Source organism: Sus scrofa, chromosome 1 (assembly GCF_054392235.1).
Source record: "Sus scrofa isolate SSC_HxYL_T2T_F1_AM1 chromosome 1, Sscrofa_HxYL_maternal_Yorkshire_Landrace_v2.0, whole genome shotgun sequence".
Classification (NCBI taxonomy): Eukaryota; Metazoa; Chordata; class Mammalia; order Artiodactyla; family Suidae; genus Sus; species Sus scrofa.
In genome coordinates this window covers 181,291,955-181,312,083 of record NC_139383.1, presented here as the reverse complement: position 1 = coordinate 181,312,083, position 20,129 = coordinate 181,291,955, and the positions used below count along the sequence as shown (strand labels likewise).

The 20,129-nt window shown below is 35.0% G+C and overlaps 1 long non-coding RNA gene across 5 annotated transcripts in view; it reads right to left on the bottom strand.

Moving 5' to 3' along the window:
• Window positions 1–20,129, bottom strand: part of LOC102162695 (uncharacterized) — a 704,814-nt gene that overhangs the window by 119,399 nt on the left and 565,286 nt on the right. The window contains exons 9-10 of one of the 5 annotated variants that reach the window (XR_014817872.1): window positions 16,561–16,635; window positions 12,704–14,891 (exon numbers count right to left, since the gene is read on the bottom strand). The exons of the other annotated variants lie outside the window; for them this stretch is intronic. This is a non-coding gene — a long non-coding RNA (uncharacterized LOC102162695). Of the gene's footprint in view, window positions 1–12,703; window positions 14,892–16,560; window positions 16,636–20,129 lie in introns of those variants that run through there. 5 annotated transcript variants of the gene reach the window in all.

Sequence of the window (20,129 nt, the reverse complement as noted above, 5' to 3'; positions counted from 1 at the left end):
CTTCTTTTGGACTTGGTGGTACTCTTGTATAATTTCTTAGCAGTATTTATCTTGGCTCTCAGAGTGGGTGTCTTCATGTTAACTTTGATGAATAGAAAGTCATTGAAAAATAGAGACAATGTGTCTGTCTGAGGAAGTAACTAGCACCAGTAAATAACACATTTTTTTTTCCCACTGTACAGCAAGGGGATCAGGTTATCCTTACATGTATACATTACAATTACAGTTTTTCCCCCACCCTTTCTTCTGTTGCAACATGAGTATCTAGACATAGTTCTCAATGCTATTCAGCAGGATCTCCTTGTAAATCTATTCTAAATTGTGTCTGATAAGCCCAAGCTCCTGATCCCTCCCACTCCCTCCCCCTCCCATCAGGCAGCCACAAGTCTCTTCTCCAAGTCCATGATTTTCTTTTCTGAGGAGATGTCCATTTGTGCTGGATGGAACTAGAGAATCTCATACTGAGTGAAATAACACATTTTGAGGTGGTTTCCTTATAGAAAGATCCACTCTCTATCCGATACTTAAAAATTTTTCCTTTGAAAATTACAAGAAAAGTTTCATGATTTTTTTTTTTTTTCCTCTTAGGTGTGATCCAGACCCCAGGCACCAATGCGTGTGAATATTTCTTTAGGTTTTAACTTTCTATGGAGTTAAAGCAATAAATAAAATGAAATTTGTTTTATTTGTCAAAGAAACCTTGGGAGAAGAGATGCCTTAAAATTGTTTTCTTTGCTTCAGTTTGCCATAGTAGAAAGAGGATAGGCTTGGGACCAGGCAGAATTTTATTTTTACTAAATCACTAACTACCCTAGCTACATAATCTTAGGCCAGTTGTTCAAATGTGCTGAGTCTCATTTTTCTGAACTTTAAAAACTATCATAGTGACAGCTATTGTACAGATTTCTTGTGGTAATCAAGTAAAATATTGGAAAGCATCTGTCTCCAATCTAACCCGTGGGGAGATAAAATGGCCCTTGATTTCTCAGTGCTTCTGCGATAAGCCCTGACCTTCTGAAACATGGAAATGTATATGATAGGGAATGTGTACTTTCAATTCCCCAGAAACATTTTATTCCTTACGCGCCATGGGGGTTAGTTCTGCAGCCATCTGTCTAGTTAATTGCTCCGATCCAAGAGCGCCAAATGGTCTGGACTAGGTCCTTATATTTAGCTCCTAGGTACCAGGAAGACAAGAGCACTCTCTCTCTAGATATTGATATTTCAAGAAGATAAACCAACAACTTGGTGATATCTTTGCATCATAAAAATACAAGATACCTATGGTTTATACGGCTCTTAGATGCATTTATGCTTCAAGGATTAGAATGAATACTTAAGATTCTTTCCAGTCCATCTCAGGATAAAGAAAGGGTCAGCTGTCTCTTTCCAATACATAAATGAAGAAAATCCAATGTTCTCCATTCCTCAACTACGATAGATTTTGAAATTTGTCTGCATGGGGCATTTGATCTCTTTCCGTATAAAGCTGCCCCTGCAGTAAGATTGAGAGTGTAGGGAACAACATGATCATGATTTGCTTTTTAAACAGATAATAATGTGATTCTGATTCTGAATGCCTTGTGTGTGCAAGCAATATAAAACTAATAGAAATGAGTTTAAAAATACAACAGTGGACATACCAGGGTTTCGGAATATTGTGCCTTCAAAAACCAGGGCCTTGGAGTTCCTGTTGTGGCTCCCTGGCCTCACTTACTGAGTTAAGGATTCAAAGTTGCCACAAGCTACAGTGTAGGTTGCAGATGCAGCTGGGATTGAGTGTTGCCATGGCTACAACATAGGTTGCAGCTGCAGCTCCTATTTGAACCCTGGCCTGAAAACTTCTATATGCTATGTGTGTGGCTCATGTGTGTCTATAAAAAGATAACTAACCAAATAAATAAATAAATAAATAAATAGAAGTCTTGAACTCAATCACCAGGATGAGAGAAGGTCTCAAGTGAGGTTTGCCGTCACATGTTCTTAGAGGGGACGAACCATTTTTTAACTTCTAAAATACCCACAACATTGAGCAGGTAGTGAGCAGAGAACACAGTTTCAATATCAGTGTCACAAACACAATACACACAGAGATGCAATAGTTTCATGATATTACCCAGGTAGAGACAAAAGCACTTAATTAGATGCAAGACCATTTAATCAATATTAATTGATTTAACTTAGAGTGCCCAGTAAATGAAAGCCATATCTATGTATGCTTAAGTTTCTGTCATCTAGTTATAGTTTTCAAACCATCAAGATTTTACAAAGGTGATCAATGTCACCGGCATCATTTCATCATTCTTCCATGCTTCAGGAGATGGTTATGGAAGGGATATCAATTCCCAAGGTCATACAATCTCGCTGCTTTGAAAACTGAAGCAGTGTAAGAGATGACATCATGATGTAGAGTTATATTCCCAGAAGCCTTAAAAATGCAAATTGTAGGGTGTTGCAGTGACCTTTTAGCTACACCTGTAACTTCCACGATACTAACAGGGAAACAGACAAGCAGCATGTTTAGTCTGTTTCTGACCTTGAGCTAGTTACTCATTCACCAAAGCTCTATTTGAATTCAATGTTGGTGTTCATACTTGAACTTAGAGTTGGAACAGAGACAGTGCATGCATATAAAAATGATTCATTTTGGAATTCAATTAACTGATAAACTGTTTCATTGTTCTTTAGGTTTTTTCTGAATCTGGTTTTAAAATTAAGTCCTTGTTTAGAATTTTACTAAAATTGCTCAAATCAACCTTCTAGGAGAGTTTTTACTAATGGTATCTGTTTTTCTCAGCTTAAAAAAAATTTCTGTCCATCCATTCAAAAATATACATTAACTCCATTCTGCGTTTATAACATGCCAGACACTGGTGGGAACAAAGAGAGAAAAAAACTATTAAGAATTTTATAATTTAATTGGGAAAGCAAGTCAGTGCCAAAAGGGTGTGGTTCTGTGTATGAATTCCACAGTTTCAGAAAAGGTGAGATGATTATGGATCTCCATGGTTCTGGAAGTCTTCATAGTAATGCAGGAAAATATTCCTAGCATGTGGAAATGAATTTTTTTTTTTTTTTGGAAAGGTGTGGCCAGAAAGGGGTGAAGCAGTTTAAATGGGTGAAGGGGCTCAAAAGCTGCCAACTTCTAGTTATAAAATAAATAACCATGTGGATATGATGTACAGCATGATGACTATAGTTAATAATACTATACTGCTATTTGAAAGTTGCTGAAAGACCAACATAGACCAAGACAGGACCCTTTGCCTGTCATGACCCTGAGAGAAGGCCCTCTCAATTCATGGTGCCACTTTTATTAAAAGTGGCCCAACTTCTGGGACCAGACTCTATAAATATAAGTAATGTACCAATCCTTTCAAAACACACTGAAAAATGTACTCCAACATTTGAAACATGAAATGGTTTCCTCAACTGAGATACTCCATTGCAATCAAAGTGTGCCTGCCATTCAGCTTTGTATTAAGCCTATAGGTTATAAAATTTATTGGTCCTAGAAAGTGGTTTAAGCCTTTTATTTGTTTCTCTCTTAAGTGTGCAAAAGCAGAGTTAATTAATAAATTAAACTTTTTAAATTAGAGAGTATTTTAAAATATATGATCACATTTTAGTATCTTTTCCCACAAATTCTTCTCTGTATCTGCAATATACTAGGAACTATTGTAGGTACTACAGAATTTTCAGGCTTCTTTGAAATAAGCATTACTAATGCCATCTCTCTCAGTTTATAGAAGAGGAATTTGAGTCCAAAAAACAAACAAAAACCAAAAAACCCTGAAGTAACCAATCCATAATCACACAGCAAGGAAGAAGTGAAGTTAGGACTTAAGCATAGATCCTATGACACTAAATCGCATGTTGTTTGAATTGCGCAAGTCTGTTTTGCCAGCAGAAGTTCAATAAATATATAGTAAAAGGAAAATTATATTTTAATAATATGAAGTTAGAGGCTCCACAGCTTTGGGGTGGAAAAACACTTGGAAGAAGCCCTGAGGAATTAAAGACCTGGACAATTGTTATGAGAATGGAAAGAAGGAAAACTCTTAAACATCCAGTCACTGAATCACTCATTCATTCAGAAGGCATATAACACCTATATGCTAGGCACTGAATAGATAGGGTTACAGAGAACATGAGGTTTGGGGGAGATTAACAGTGTCTGTTATGTCATATATATTGACAGAAATAAGGAATAAAGGCAAATGAGCTAGTTGAAAAATAAAGTCAGAGTTTCTGTTGTGATTCAGTGGGTTATGAACCTGACTAGTATCCATGAGGATGCAGATTCCATCCCTAGCCCCACTCAGGGGTTAAGGATCCAGTGTTGTAACAAGCTGTGGTATAGGTCACAGATGCAGCTTGGATCTGGTGTGGCTGTGGCTATGGTGTAGACCGGCAGCTGCAGCTCCAGTTGGACCCCTAGCCTAGGAACTTCCATATGCCACAAATGTGGCCCTAAGAAAAAAGAAAGAAAAGAAAAAGTAAAAATAACAATTCTCCTTGATGTATAATAAATTGATCTGAGTGATTTGTATTTGTCAATATACAGGAGTTCAGAAGAAGAGTTACATCTAGAAATAAATGATTGAGAAATTGGCATGATTATCTACTTTAAATCATGATTATAAAGCCAGTCACAAAGGACAATATATTGTGTGATTGCAATTTAAAAAAATGCCCAGAATAGGCAAATATATAGAAACAAAGTATATTAGTAGTTGCCTAGGGCAGGGGAAAAAGGTAGGGAGATTGCAGGGTGATGGCTAAGGGATACAGGGTTTCTTTAATGGAGTATAAAAAATCTTATTAAAATAACTCTGGTAATAGAGATATACTCTGTGAACATACTAAAAGCCATTGAAAAAATTGTACACTCTAAATGGGTGAATTGTGTGGCATGTGGATTATATGTTAATAAATCTGCTAAAAACAAAACCATAACTATAGATGAATTACCAGAGGGATAAGAAAGAAAGAAATTCAAAGGACCAAAACTAACGCTCAAGAAACAGTTATAATTAAAGGGCAAGAGGAAGGAGAATTAAAGGGCAAGTGATAGATAAGAAGGAAACCAGTACATTAATAAATCTCATTGAACAAATATCCTAGATTTCCTTTTCAGCAAGTGGTGCTGGGAAAGCTGGACAGCCACATGGAAATCAATGAAACTGGCACACACCCTCACACCAGGCATAAAAATAAACTCAAAATGGCTTAAAGACTTAAACGTAAGATAAGACACCTTCAAACTCCTAGAAAAGAACATAGGCAAAACATTCTCTGACAACAACTGTACAAATATTTTCTTAGGTCCACCTCCCAAAACAACAGAAATAAAAGCAAAAATGCAAAAATAAATCAATGCGACCTAATCAAACTAGCAAGCTTTTGCACAGTGAAGGAAACCAAAAAGAAAACAAAAAGATAACCTACAGAATAGGAGGAAATGGTTTCAAATGATGCAACTGACAAGGGCTTAATCTCCAAAATATACAAACAACTTATACAACTCAACAGCAAAAAAACCAACAACCCAATTGAAAAATGGATAAAAGACCTGAATAGATGTTTCTCCAAAGAAGATATACAGATGGCCAACAGGCACATGAAAAAATGCTCAACATCACTAATTATTAGAGAAATGCAAATCAAAACTTCTAGGAGGTATCACCTCAAACTGGTCAGAATGGCCATCATTAGCAAGTCAACAAGTAACAAATGCTGGATAGGGTATAGAGAAAAGGATACTCTCTTACACCATCGGTGGGAATGTAAATTGGTACAACCACTATGGAGAACAGTATGGAAGTTCTTCAGAAAATGAAATATAGAACTACCGCATGACCCAGAAATCCCACTTTTGGGCATATATCCAGACAAAACTTTCCTTGAAAAAGATACATGCACCCGTATGTTCCTTGTAGCACTATTCACAATATCCAAGACATGGAAACAACCTATATATCCATTGACAAATGAATGGATTAAGAAGATGTGGTATATTTACACAATGGAATACTACTCAGCCATAAAAAATAATAATAATGCCATTTGCAGCAACATGGTTGGAACTAGAGACTCTCATACCAAGTAGAGTAAGTCGAAAAGAGAAAGACAAATACCATATGATATCACTTATATCTGGAATCTAATATATGGCACAATGAACCTTTCCAAAGAAAAGAAATGCATGGCCTTGGAGAAGAGACTTGTGGTTGCCAAGGGAGAAGGAGTGAGATGTACTGGGAGTTTAGGGTTAACAGATGCAAACCATTGCATTTGGAGTGGATAAGCAATGAGATCTTGCTGTATAGCACAGGGAACTATATCTAGTCACTTGTGATGGAACATGCTGGAGGATAATGTGAGAAAAAGAATGTATATATATATATATATATGTGTGTGTGTGTGTGACTGGGTCACTTTGCTGTACATTAGAAAATTGACAGAACACTGTAAATCAACTATAATGGAACAAATTAAAATCATTAAAAAATAGATTTGCAAAGTCAAACATTATCGAGATAACTGATTACTCATAAGAATCCTTGCAGTGTCAGAAGATAAAAGTTTCATGAAGATAAGGAATGAATAAACAAAGGGGAAGTAAGTAAGTAAAAGGATTTTCCTCAGGGAAAGGAGAATGGCAGTTCTAAGTAGCAGCGAGGTTCTGTCCAAGTTCTGGAATTTGAGTGGACTGGTTGAACTATCTAGTCTACAAGTTCTCAGAATACAGTGGCAGAGGGAGAATCCAAATCCAAACCTTAGCAGGATGCTCAGAGTCTAGGACCAGAGAGAACATAAGTAAAAGCCAGGAACAAAGGGTCAAAAGCGTGATCCTCCAGAAAACAGTGGGAAACTAATGCAAGGCATTTATTAAGTCACCATAAATAATTTCATGAATACTAATTATTTAATGATAAAGAACAAAACAATCTTAATGTCTTCCCTGATTGAGCTGATTGTTGACTAGCAAACATAGGAATTTAATAATCATTGATAAAAACACAATGTTCTAACTGGAAGAAGTGCTAAAAACGAGTTATCAGGGTCCTAAAAGATTATCATGAGGTGGCCGATTCTAACAGGGAGATAGAAAAAACTACATTGAGAAAACAATGCTTGAATTCCAATTTGAATATAAAGAGCTAAATAGAGAAGTATTTGGGTAAAATATGTTGGATACGAAGGATTGAAGAGCACATAGTATGGTGTGAATGTAACAAAGAAACCAAGAGTTTCCTTCATGGTTACAGACCCTGAAGAGTCTTCCAGATCATACCAAAGATTGTGTTTAGCCAAAGAACAATGAGAAATTATCAAAGGATTTTAAGGATGGGGTGGGGGGAGGAGAAATGTAGCAACATGAGAAAATTAATGTTTTCAGTAGACAGAACTAATCCAAGAAAGGCTGAGTGAATACAGACAAGACAGTCAGGACTCTGGTATTATTCAGGCAGCGGATCTTAATATCTTGAATAAGGGTGGTGGTCATTGTAGTAGAGATGGAGGAGAAAAGGACAAGTTCAAGAAACTTTTAAGAGGAAATTTTGGCTGGATTTGTTAAAGCACTAAATAATGGGTGACAAGGGAAAGAGAAAAAGATGCCAGGCTGTTCCTGCACTTTTTTGATGGTTTCCTTTGCTACACAGAAGAATTTTAGTTTGATGTTGTTCCACTTGTTTGTTCCACATGTTCATGTGCCTCTGATGTCAAATCAAAAAAAATAAATAAATAAAAGGCAAAAAAAACCCAAATTATCACCAAGTCTGACCTCAAGGAGCTTACTGCCTATGATTTACAGTTTCAGGTCATACATTTAAATCCTTAATCCATTTTGGGTTAACTTTTGCATATGGTATGAGATAATTTTCCAGTTTTGTCCTTTTGCTGTGATTGTCCAGTTTTCCCAATATGATTTCTTAAAAGCACAAAAATGATTGTTCTTAAAACATATTGATCCTTAAAGGATGAAGATTAGATAGTAGCTAGTAGTGATGGGGGTAAGCTGTAAACTAAGGGAGTTTTATTTATGTGTTGTTTGCGTCATTTGTTTTTTTAAATTAAAGTAAAATTGATTTACAATATTGGATTATTTTCAGGTATATAACATAATGATTCAATATTTTTATGGATTATACTCCATTTAAAGTTATAAAATATTGGCTATATTCCCTGTGCTGTGCAATACATCCTGGTACCTTCTTTATTTTATGCTAGGAGTTTGTACCTCTTAATCCCTATTCCTATTTTATGCTAGGAGTTTGTACCTCTTAATTCCCTATTCCTCCTTGGGACCGGGGCACAAAAGGGGAAGGGGATTAAGATGTGTTATTTCGTTTTTAACGGGAACAAACATGAAAATATTTTTAAACTAGTAGGGAGGAAATTTCACTTAAAAAAAAAATGTTGATTACCTAAGGTAGAGAACAGACAGTGACAATTCCTGAAAATGAAGGTAGAAAATGAAATGCAAAACACAGATGCATAGTTTGACTTTGGTTATTTAACTGTGAATAGCTAGGGCTGTTTAAGACATTTATGGAATTGTGGGTGTGTGATACGTGAAATGAAAAGTCTCATTCAATGACAGAGGCTATGTTAGGAAAGATCAGGTAAAGTTTTCCTCATATAAGATAAAAGAGGCTTCTGAACGCTTCCAGTCTGGGGAAATGGGTCAATGACAAAGAAAGGATGGAGGAGGTGTGAAATGTCTGTCTTTGCTACTCTGTGGAAGATGTAAGCAGTAAAGAAGAGACAAAGGAGAAAGGACCATTGAGCTGCATAAAGTCATTGACAGTCTTCTCTATTATTTGGAGGTTTTGTATGTCTCATCTACCAAGTCTACAGCTTTCTACATTTGTCTAGTTGACAATTTATTAAATAACTATAAGAGACCAACATTTTCAGATTAAGATTTACTTAATTTGTTAATTAAATATTAACAAGAATATTCAATTCATAATCCTAGTTCAGATGTATTTATGTATTTATAAGACATAAGTTTATAAGACTTATGACAAAATCCTGGAAACCTAGACATATGGAGCTAGAAGAGATCTTTTTTCCTAATCCTTTTCAGTTTTTTCCTGACCAAAATGTAACAAAATTATATATTTAAATTAATGAATGGTTGATTTATTACAAACTCACTCAGTATTCCACATAAAGCCATATAGAAACGTTAGTTCTACAATGACCTCAAAATATTATATTATGCAAGAATGTGGCATTTTTTTTCTTTTAAAAATGGGTAAAATAACAATTATGTGATTATGTCACTTATTTTCTAAACTTAAAGTGATCTTTTTTGATAGTCAAGCATAGCATACCTTGTTGCATTTACATTGGACTCTGAGGTATGAACAGGAATATGAAATACATTAGAATTAATGAAATACAAACGAGAGTAAAGAAATATAAATCTACCTTGAACATAATTCACAATTTCTTTGGCACTGTGTCTTAGTCTGTTCAGGATGCTATATCAAAATAACACATACTGGGTAGCTTATGAACAACAGATATTTATTTCTCACAGCAATGATAGCTGGTAGGGTCAGAGGTCAGGGCACCAACATGGTCAGGTGTGAGTCCACATTCAAGTGACAGAATTCGCTGTATCGTCACACAGCAGAAGCAGCAAGCTGGCCAGCCCTCTGGGACCTCTTTGATAACGGCACTAATCCTATTCATGAGGGTTCTGCCCTCATGACCTAATCACCACCCAATGGCCCCACCTTCCATTACGGTCACATTAGGCATTAGTTTTTCAAATATGAATTTGGGGGGATACTAACATTTAGTCCATAGCACACTGAAACATGTTTTTACCTATTCAAGTTCAAAGGTAAAAGGCAGCAGCATTTCTCTATGCCAAATAAATAAATTTGAATACACTGAACTCGAATATCCTATTTGCAGGAAACCAGCAAAGATGATGGAGCATCTAATGTGCAAAATAGAAGGCAGACCTTCTCTTCTCTAATGCATATCTTTCCCCATTCAAAATCACCATGACAAGATAGGAGTTAATCACATCTGTCAACTGTTAAGACAAAATGCCTTTGCAAGTGTTATTATATTCCCTGCAGTTTAGAAAGGAAGAATCATGGTATTTTCCTATCTAGTAACTTTAAATTGTTTTGTAACTGACCATTACAAAAAAGTGAAAAAATACATGAGCCAATCTGTACATACTTCGAGGCTATTATAGTTGGTCAAATAAGAAGCAGGTTTAAATGTAATATATTCCTTTATTCCCTTCTAGAAGTGATGCACCCAATTATTCCAGAAAGTTGTGTCAACTAGCTTTGATGATTTCCACAAGTTACAAAGTTCTTTTGGAAACTGTATAACTAAGAAAAATTTTAATATCACATATAATTTCTACTGTAATTTCTGGATATAAACCTTTGTATAGCACTTTTTAGAAATTCAACCATATTAAATTAAAAAATTTTGAGAAGATTTTCATGGAAAGGCAATAATGATTTGCCTTTTTCTACTTAAATATCCTGGATTTCCCCTTAGCCAGCATGGGGAGGTGAAAAAAAAAAAATATGGGAAGAATGAGATCTCAACTTTAACCCTTTACTCAACAATCAACCCACTCAAAGAATTTGCCTAGTGGCTAATTAGACTAGCGGACTTCAGTGATGAAAGCTCTCTTTTAATATTTGATAGGCTATCTTATGAAAAAGATATTAGGCTTCATCTGTGTGCCTCCAAAGCCTTTTAATTTAAGGTGAAGATGCTTTCTAGATATCGAGCCTAAAATTTCTATCTCTAAGAGGTAATGACATCTTTAATATTCACAGAATGTCACATGAGGGTTCTTGTGACTTAGAGCCATAAACAAGGAAGGTAGTAGTCTAAATGACCTCTGCATCCCATTCCACATATAAGACTCTCTGATTCTTTGAGGGTTTATGAGCCTCAGTTTTCTCATCTGAGAAAGAATCCACAGTAGTTGAGGAGTAAGACAGTCAAGCTTAAAACTGAGATAAAAAGATGAAGAAAGGAAAAATATGAACTCGTTCTAGAAGACCCACTAGGTACATCCAGTATAAAAACATAATCTTCAAGCTTAATTATTACTAACTTAGGCTTTCCTTACTCTGGTTGCAAACATGCGCTTGGGCTCATTTCATCAGCAGTGTTAACATTCGAGGGGGGAAACACAATATTAATATTTTTTTGGCTTAGTTATCCCAATGTTGTTGTCATATGTCCAGAATCTGCTAATTTTTTTTTAACACTGAATTTTTTCTTGCTGTTTTCCCTACTGATTTTACATTAAAATGATGTACAATGAAACAAGAAATAGAAGTATTTCAAACTGCTTGTATAATCAGAAATGACTTTCTTATGAATTATGTTAAATCATACATTCCCTTACAGTTGACATAAAATGTACAAATGTACAACGATTTTATTATGGATTATAATATGTTTAACATTATATAACAATATTTTAAACATAAAAGAGCATCTCATATATCATAAATATCATAATTTCTAATAAAACCTTTTAATCGGATAGCATATATATCTATATAAAACATGCAGCTTTTATAAAACTGGTTATAAAAATCCTTTGTGTGAAGACTATTGTCATAGCTAAGAAAATATTTATCACTTCAATTTCCCAATTCTTTGACCTGTGCCAGCCTGACTCTTCAGGTAATGTTAACCGATTAGAAGTTCCAGAAACACAGGGACTGATTTTAACATTTCCAATTTCTCTCTTCTAAAAAGTATCCACATTTTGAAAAGAAATTATTTTTATCCATAAACACAAACAGAATATTGTATTCTCTAAAACTAAACTTGTGGTGGTAAAGGTAACTATATTAAATTAAAAAATTTAGTGTAAGATCTCCTGAAACAGCTCAGTCTGTTTCTTTTCCAGAATCTCAAGCATTTAACTTTTTTCAGGGGAAGAACTCATGCTGTTCATCCTAGAATGTCCTTTCCTTCTTTGTCAGTCTGGCCAACTGTTACTCATCCTTCAAAGCCTAGTCCAGATGTCAACACAATGCAGTTACCTCAAAACCTTCAAGAATAATCAATCACTTCATATCTGTATTTTCAAAGAATGCTGCATTTATCTTAATAGTACTTTTGTTCTACTTTAAAAATATTTAGTGCTTAAATAGTTGTTAACTATTTATGTGATAGTGCAGTGAATTTTATAGCTTACTATAAGCTCATATTTCTTAACCAGCATCCCATATTCTTAACATCACCCCATTTCCACATTTCTTAACCATCGTCCCATATGAAACCATGGTATAATAAAATATAAACCAAATATATTATTTTTCTATTGATGTATAATGAATTACAACAAATTTCATAGCTTGAAACAACACCCACTTATTATCTCATAATACCTATGTCAGGCTCTCTGTTCAGGGTCTCACCAAGCTTAAATCACATGGCCCTAAAAGGCAGTTAATAGCAGTAATGTGTTCCTTCAAAGTGAGCACACCTGCATCTTTCTTACTTCTATCCTTCTTACTTCTGTCCAACTTCTAGATCCACTTTTCTTCTTTTAGGAGCTCATCGGATTAGGTCAGCCCCACCCAGGATATTACTTCTTTGAATAACTTAACTAATTAGAGACCTTAATTATATCTGCAAAATTCCTTTTGCCATGTAACATAAGGAAAGAGGAGGATTTTTTTTTTTTTTTTTAGTGACATGGTTTGTAATTGCTACTCAGTAGTGATCAAATGAAGAATAAATTTTAGTTTCAGTATCATTTTTAAATTCTCCACAGACAACACACTCTCTCATTGCCTAGAATCTGGGTAGACTGTTCCCCTTGGTACATTACTGCCTTTGGTATCAAAAATTTACCTAATGAGATATTTGACATAGCTCAGAAGGTTATTTTTTTTTGTTTGTTTTTTGTTTCCCTGGCAGAATATCAAAAGTGTCACCTGGTTTATTTTAGCTTAATATGGTTGGATAGGAAGAAATTTTCCTCTAAGTTTCCTTCTAAATATATCTTCTAAGTTTTTCTGGCTGATCTAAGCATTAAATTGACATGAGATAGATTAACAGGAGAAAATCACACAAAAATTTAATGACATGTATATAGCTGATCCTTGAACAATGTGGGGGTTAGAGTTGCTAACTTTCCACAAAATCAAAAATCTGCATATAATTTATAGTCAGTTATCTATGCGGTTTCTTTGTATATGCAATCCTTCCACATTTGCAGTTCATCATCCATGTATTCAAACAATTATATATGGTTACTACATATAGCAATACAAACAACACTACACTTATTGCACATGTGTACACATATAGTATACACATTGTGTAGTATTCATTACTGAAAAAAAAAAATCTGTGTGTAAGTGGATCTACAGAATTCAAATGTGTTGTTCAGGAGTCACTGTACATGGGAGAGACTTGGGGGAATTGAGTAACTCACCAGAATGGCCAAAACCCTCATCATAAATATCATCAGCTAAAGACAAAAGAAGTTGGTGAGTGCAGTGGTTTGGAACTTCAGAGGGAGGGAAAGAAATTAACATAGAGATGGAAAGCAAACATTCAGTAAACAAATGGTTACTAGGCCACAAAAGCAGTGGGACACAGACTGAAATTTTAACAGACTTTTCTGGGTTCCTCCCTATCTACTACACCTAGTTCGTATTTTACTATACTTATTTGTGGTGATGCTCCCTGTCTGGAATAAGCCCACTCTGCAAATTCTTTTTAGACAGTTGGGGGCAAGTCTTAAGTTTCTTCCTGAGTCCCTTGGGCTTTGATTGTTTTCAGCTGGAAATAATCCACACGCTAAAGACATAATGGGGGGGGAGGCAAATTTTGCTCCCCTACAATATGAAAAAATAGAGAAAATGGAACTACAGAAGATACTTTTAACTTTTCTATAAGAATTTAAAGGAAGTATAGGAAGCACAGATTTTCTTGCTTAAAATTTAAAACTGTTTCTCATACCTAGTCTTTGTAGATAGCAGAAATTTTTCACACTAAGAAACAGCATCTGGGCAAAGATCAAATGCAGAGCTCTTTTTGTAAAATGTGGCCTCAGGATAAATTTAAGACTGAGAGAGCATCTGTAAGACCCTTTGTTAAGACTTCAGAAAGATTTAAGGCAGTTCTTTGTAGACCTTCTCAGCTAGAAAAAATATATATATGACTTCTAAGAATAATAAGGGTATGCATTCTAGACCTACTCAGCTAACTAATGTTTTCCAAAAATCTTAAGGGTATGGTTTTCAGATTTTCCTGCCTAGAAAAAAGATCTGCTATGAATTTGAGAGATTTGCATTTTACACCCTCTTAACTAGACAAGGACTCATAAAAATCATAAGGGCAATCCAGACTCAAGAAGAATTATCTCAGAAAGAAATGTGGATGTGAGTCTATCTAATGGAGCCAACTTACAAAAGTAGATAATCCAACAATGCATAAAAACAACATAAAATATTAAAATAATTGAATAATTGTACCAACTGTACCTGAAAGGGACAGGCATTCAAAATGAAAAGAATTCTCAGAGCCTTTAAATTTCCTTGAGCAGAAAACAGGTTGTGGAATGGAAGGTACTTAGCTGAGAGCCTAGGGCATGTCTTATGAAAACAGAGCAATGACTCAGTTTGAAGCCAAGAACCCGGAGCATAAAGCCAAAACCAAAAGTAAATAAATCTCAGGGAGCAGAAATGGGCCTTAATCAGCATACGTTTCCTCCATCCAAAGCAGGGTGAATTATCATCTGAGCCCAGCTGGATTCCCAAATTGCTGTAGAACAATGTCTTCTCTCTGTCTTCTATTTTCTGCTTTAGATAGATATGCCAGCGGCATTAATCATGTCCCTTCATTCAACACTGGGTGAGTGGAAGGCAGATAAATTATTTCTGATTTACGGACCTTCAGATTAAAAAGCATCTCACTTGACTAGACTCATTCTGGACCTGATTTGGATAATGAAATTCTAGACTTTAAACCTGATCCTGATAACCTAACAAGATAAAACATGGGGTGTCTTGGGAAGAGCTAAGTATGTTTTGCACTTGGGAGGGAAGAGAATCACTGGGATTCAGAGGGGGCACTGTGGAAGTTTGGAAGGGATTCACTAGGGACACACTAGTGAAATAAATTCTAGTTATTTCTTGCCTAACATTATTTCCAATCATTTTTTAAAATAATTACAGGATCGCATTCTGACGGAAAAGAATTTTTTCAATTGTCCTTATCTCTGAAGACTTGAGTAAGATTAATGGGCCCTGAAAGTTTCAAATCATTTCCCTGTAATTATAAATTCTAACTAGATAGGAATTTTTTTTTAAAAAATTAAGCATTGAATAAAAGGAAAAGTAAAGATAAAATAAAATATAATTTCATTAAAAATTTATTAGTGATTCCTTCTGATCAGAAATATATGTATAAGAAATAGCTAGGTTATAATTTCATTTGCATTCTTAAAACTTTTTTGTATCATTGGGTCCTGTACCACTACAGAGAGGTATAGAAGTAATACACATACACAAAATGTTCCATCAATTTTCAGGGTTTCAGGTAGACCCAAGATGCATCCATGGCCCATGTCCAGAATAATAGCCACTGATAAAATGTGACTTGATACTTGATTATTTTAAAAAGGTCTACTCTGTACATCAATAGAGTCATGTAGCACTAAGTAAGACATGAATATTGAAAGCAAAGACTTTGTTTTTTCTTTAAACACATTCAGGGAGGGAAAAATAGCCTTTGATTTTTAAAAATTGCTTAATCTCAGCAAGAACATTTATAAAAGTATTATGTCAGTCCTTGTATCTGATAATAATCTGATACAAGTATTTTCACCTGAGTTGTTCAGAATTTATGTTATATTTCAAAATTAGGAGTTCCCGTAGTGGCGCAGTGGTTAACGAATCCGACTAGGAACCATGAGGTTGCGGGTTCGATCCCTGCCCTTGCTCAGTGGGTTAACGATCCGGCGTTGCCATGAGCTGTGGTGTAGGTTGCAGATGCGACTCGGATCTTGCGTTGCTGTGGCTCTGGAGTAGGCCAGCGGCTACAGCTCCGATTAGACCCCTAGCCTGGGAACCTCCATATGCCGCTGGAACGGCCCAAGAAATGGCAAAAAGACCAAAAAAAAAAAATTAATAATATGTCACCCCTGATACCATGATCTTGCTGGATATACAGCCTATATCCTAGAAAGCAAAAGAGACTGGGCATTAATTTAATAAGAAGAAACCCTAAGAATTGAACAGACCAAAAATAATAAATCCCAGAAAATTTTAAATGGAAAATAATGACCTAAGAAGGAAAAGAAGTGAAATTTAATAGCAAAGTACAAATAGATTTGGGGGACATTTGATCCAACTTTTCCAGTTGGAGGGACAGAAATCAGATTTATAGTCCTGCCTTACACAACTAGAAAACTGGACAAATACATAAAACAACGATTTTTAAACATTAGACAATAAGTAGTTAAGGACTATACTCCTGTGAGAAGAAAAAACAACAAAATGAGATGTAAAATTATACCAGTTCACTGTCCAGAGCCACTTTCCAGGCTTCAACAAAGGAGGAAACTCATATAGAGCCTGTGGTCTCATTGACCTGAGGGAACAAAAATCAGATTTTGAGAGGTCAGACTGTTTAGAATATATGGTGTAGAGTACCAAAAAATGGAGAGTTAAGTGCATAGAGAGAGCTCTGGAGATGTTCAGAGTCCCCTCAAGTTTTTTGGCTGAGTACAAATCTGCATATTCATAACTGGAAACTACATAATCTGAAAGACAACAACTAAAATGATGGGATATAAAAATTCCCAAAGCTTAGACAAGGCTGGGAGTAGTTTGTGTTCTTATAGGCCAGAATAGTGAGGCTTCATAAGACATGGGGCATCAAGTTAAGTTCACAGAAGGCTATCTTTTTGTAGTGGGGTTTAATTAAACCACAGGCCCCAAAAATAAAGTCTTCAAAGCAGACCACAACTGATCCAAATAACTGTATTCCAGAGTAATATCCAACATTACTTAAAGAATCAACAAAGTTCCTATCACACAACATAAAAATCCCAATATCTTGGAACTAATCAAATATTTTGAAACATGCAAGGAAGCAGAAAACATAATCCATAATCAGGAGACAAATCAAGCGATAGAAACAGACACAAATTGCTGAGGTAGTGGTACCAGCAGGTAAGAATGTTAACAACTATTACAAATATTCTTCACATGCTTAAGAATGTAATTTAGAAATGACCATGATGAGGTGAAAAAATGAAAGGTGTTTTAAGAGATCCAAATATAAGAACTAGAAATTAAAATATTCAATATCTGAGATGAGTGGATTTAGCACACTGAGTGGATTTAACAACAGGTTAAGTGCTGAAGAAGGAAAAAAATCATTAAACTTGAAGCAACAGAAACTATGCAAAATTAAATGTGGAAAGAAAAATACTGAAACAAGAAGAAACAGAAAGTACAATATCAAGCAGTCAGCATATGTATAATTTGAGTAATGGAGGAATGGAAGGCAGAAAATAAATGAAATAAAGGCCAGAAACTCTTAAATTGATGAAAACTATAAGCTCATAGATTCCAAAATCATGATAAACACAAAATAAAATGTAACAAGGCTCAATAATTAAATCTCTTAAAGAAAAACATAAAGAAAAAAGAAAAAAACCCTTCAAAGGAGATAGGACAAAAACATTACACCGAGCAGGTTTCGCATTAGAAAACAATTCAAACTAAAAGGCAATGAATGCTATTTTTAATATGTTGAATTTTTAAAAAGTAAATTTTATATTCAGAGAAAAAGACTTTCAAAAATGAATTTGAAAAATAGTTTCAGACCCCAAAATTTAAAAGCTGAAAATATTTGCTTCCAGAAGTCCTACACTGCAATACAGTGTATTTCCATTTCCTTGAATAAATCCAATTTTCATTTTTTTTTTTTTTTTTTTTGCCTTTTTGCCATCTCTAGGGCTGCTCCTGCAGCATATGGAGGTTCCCAGGCTAGGGGTCAAATCAGAGCTGTAGCCGCTGGCCTACACCAGGGCCACAGCAACACGGAATCCGAGCCACGTCTGCGACCTACACCACAGCTCAGTGCAATGCTGGATCCTTAATCCACTGAGCAAGGCCAGGGATCGAACCCGCAACCTCATGGTTCCTAGTCAAATTCATTAACCACTGAGCCATGACGGGAACTTCAATACAGGGGAGGGAGAGGGAGGGATCGGGAGCTTGGGCTTATCAGACACAATTTAGAATAGATTTACAAGGAGATCCTGCTGAATAGCATTGAGAACTTTGTCTAGATACTCATGTTGCAACAGAAGAAAGGGTGGGGGAAAAAATGTAATTTTAATGTATACATGTAAGGATAACCTGACCCCCTTGCTGTACAGTGGGAAAATAAAATAAATAAATAAATAAATAAATAAAATTTAAAAAAAGCTTTTAAGGCAGAAGAAAATGGGTATTAGATGTCAATTGGATTTATTCAAGGAAATAGAAAGCACAGGATATTGTTAATATATTGTAGATGTAAACATTTACTCATGTTAAATTTATTTAAAAGATAACTGACATCTTGAAGCAAAAATAATAACAGTGAATTATGTAGTTTGTAAACTACGTAAAATAAAAATGTATGACAGCAAAAGCACACTATGAGAAGGGAAAGAGGGCATTGTTACTTCTTATAATATACAAAGTTGTATTATATTATCTCAACATAGACTGTGATAAGTTAAAAAATGGGAGTGTAAACTTTAGAACAAACTCCAAAAACAAAGCTTCGTTAATGTTCCCACTGTTCAAACTGTATTCTTACTCCCGGGATAATATTTAGTACTCTGTCTTCACCAAAACTAGAAGTATCACTTTTAAAAAATCTCTGCCAGTAGATAAAAAGTTCCATATTTCTAAATAGTGAGGTTGAATTTTCATTTGTTTATTGAATATTTATATTTTATCTTTTGTGAACAACCATTTTATGAATCCCAACGCTGCTATTGTTGAGTTGATTCCTATAATTAACATATTATAGATATCAAAACTCTCTTCAAGGGCATTTTAACACATTTTACTATTTCTACCAACTTATAATAAAATCTCAAAATATAAAATAAATTGTTTAAAATAGATATATAGGACATTTCAGGTATTAAAATGAATTCAAGAATTGGGATGTTTCTGCCTGATTATTTCCAACCAGAGCTACCATAAAAATCATTAATAATGATAAGCAATTATTAAATGTATGGTTAGAATTTCATTTTACTTCTCATATATGTTGAAAAGGAACAGTTATTACTAGAGGCATAGAAAGGAAAAGTATCCCCATGCATCCCTTGCTGACTAATCATTCATAGCATTAAGCACAACCAATAAGAATTCCCTAAATTTGTCTTATTTCTTTTACCTCAAATTCCTAGAAATCTGAATCTACCCTTTATCCTTTTCCTCCAGGCTCAGGAGAAATTGGATGTCCTGTCTCAGACTGCTCCCCGATCCCCCCATCTCCACCCCATCTCCAACATATGCTCTATTTAAAAATTTATTCCTCCTTGTTTTCTGGATTTGTTCATAAATATTTCACTCTTGGTGTTTCAACATTCCCTTTTCACTTGGGTTCTTGGGTCATACCTCCTAATAGTCTCACATTCCCACATTATCACCCAAAGTACTGAATCTTCTCAATTTCCTATCCACTCCCATTCCCACAACACAAAACTTATTGAAAGGGCACACTGCATTTGCATCTTCAATTTCTCTTTTCTCTACCACTCATGAACCTGAGTTCTGATGATAGCTTTACAAAAGTATCTTACTTCTACATCATTAGATTCAACAACCACCCATCATATTTCCCTTTTCTCTAGGCTTTTCTGAAATATGGCTATCTTTCTTTAAATCTGGTTGCTTTGTCACAAACTCTTGTTCTGGTTCCTCCTATTCTGCTCATCATTTTCTTTTTTTCCCCCTCTTTTTTATATTGAGGTATATGCTCATCCTTTTTGGAATCTTAACAATCTGCTCTCTCTTTTCTATCACCACTTAGTTCCTTGAAAAATCACCAATCAGAATCAAGTCCTA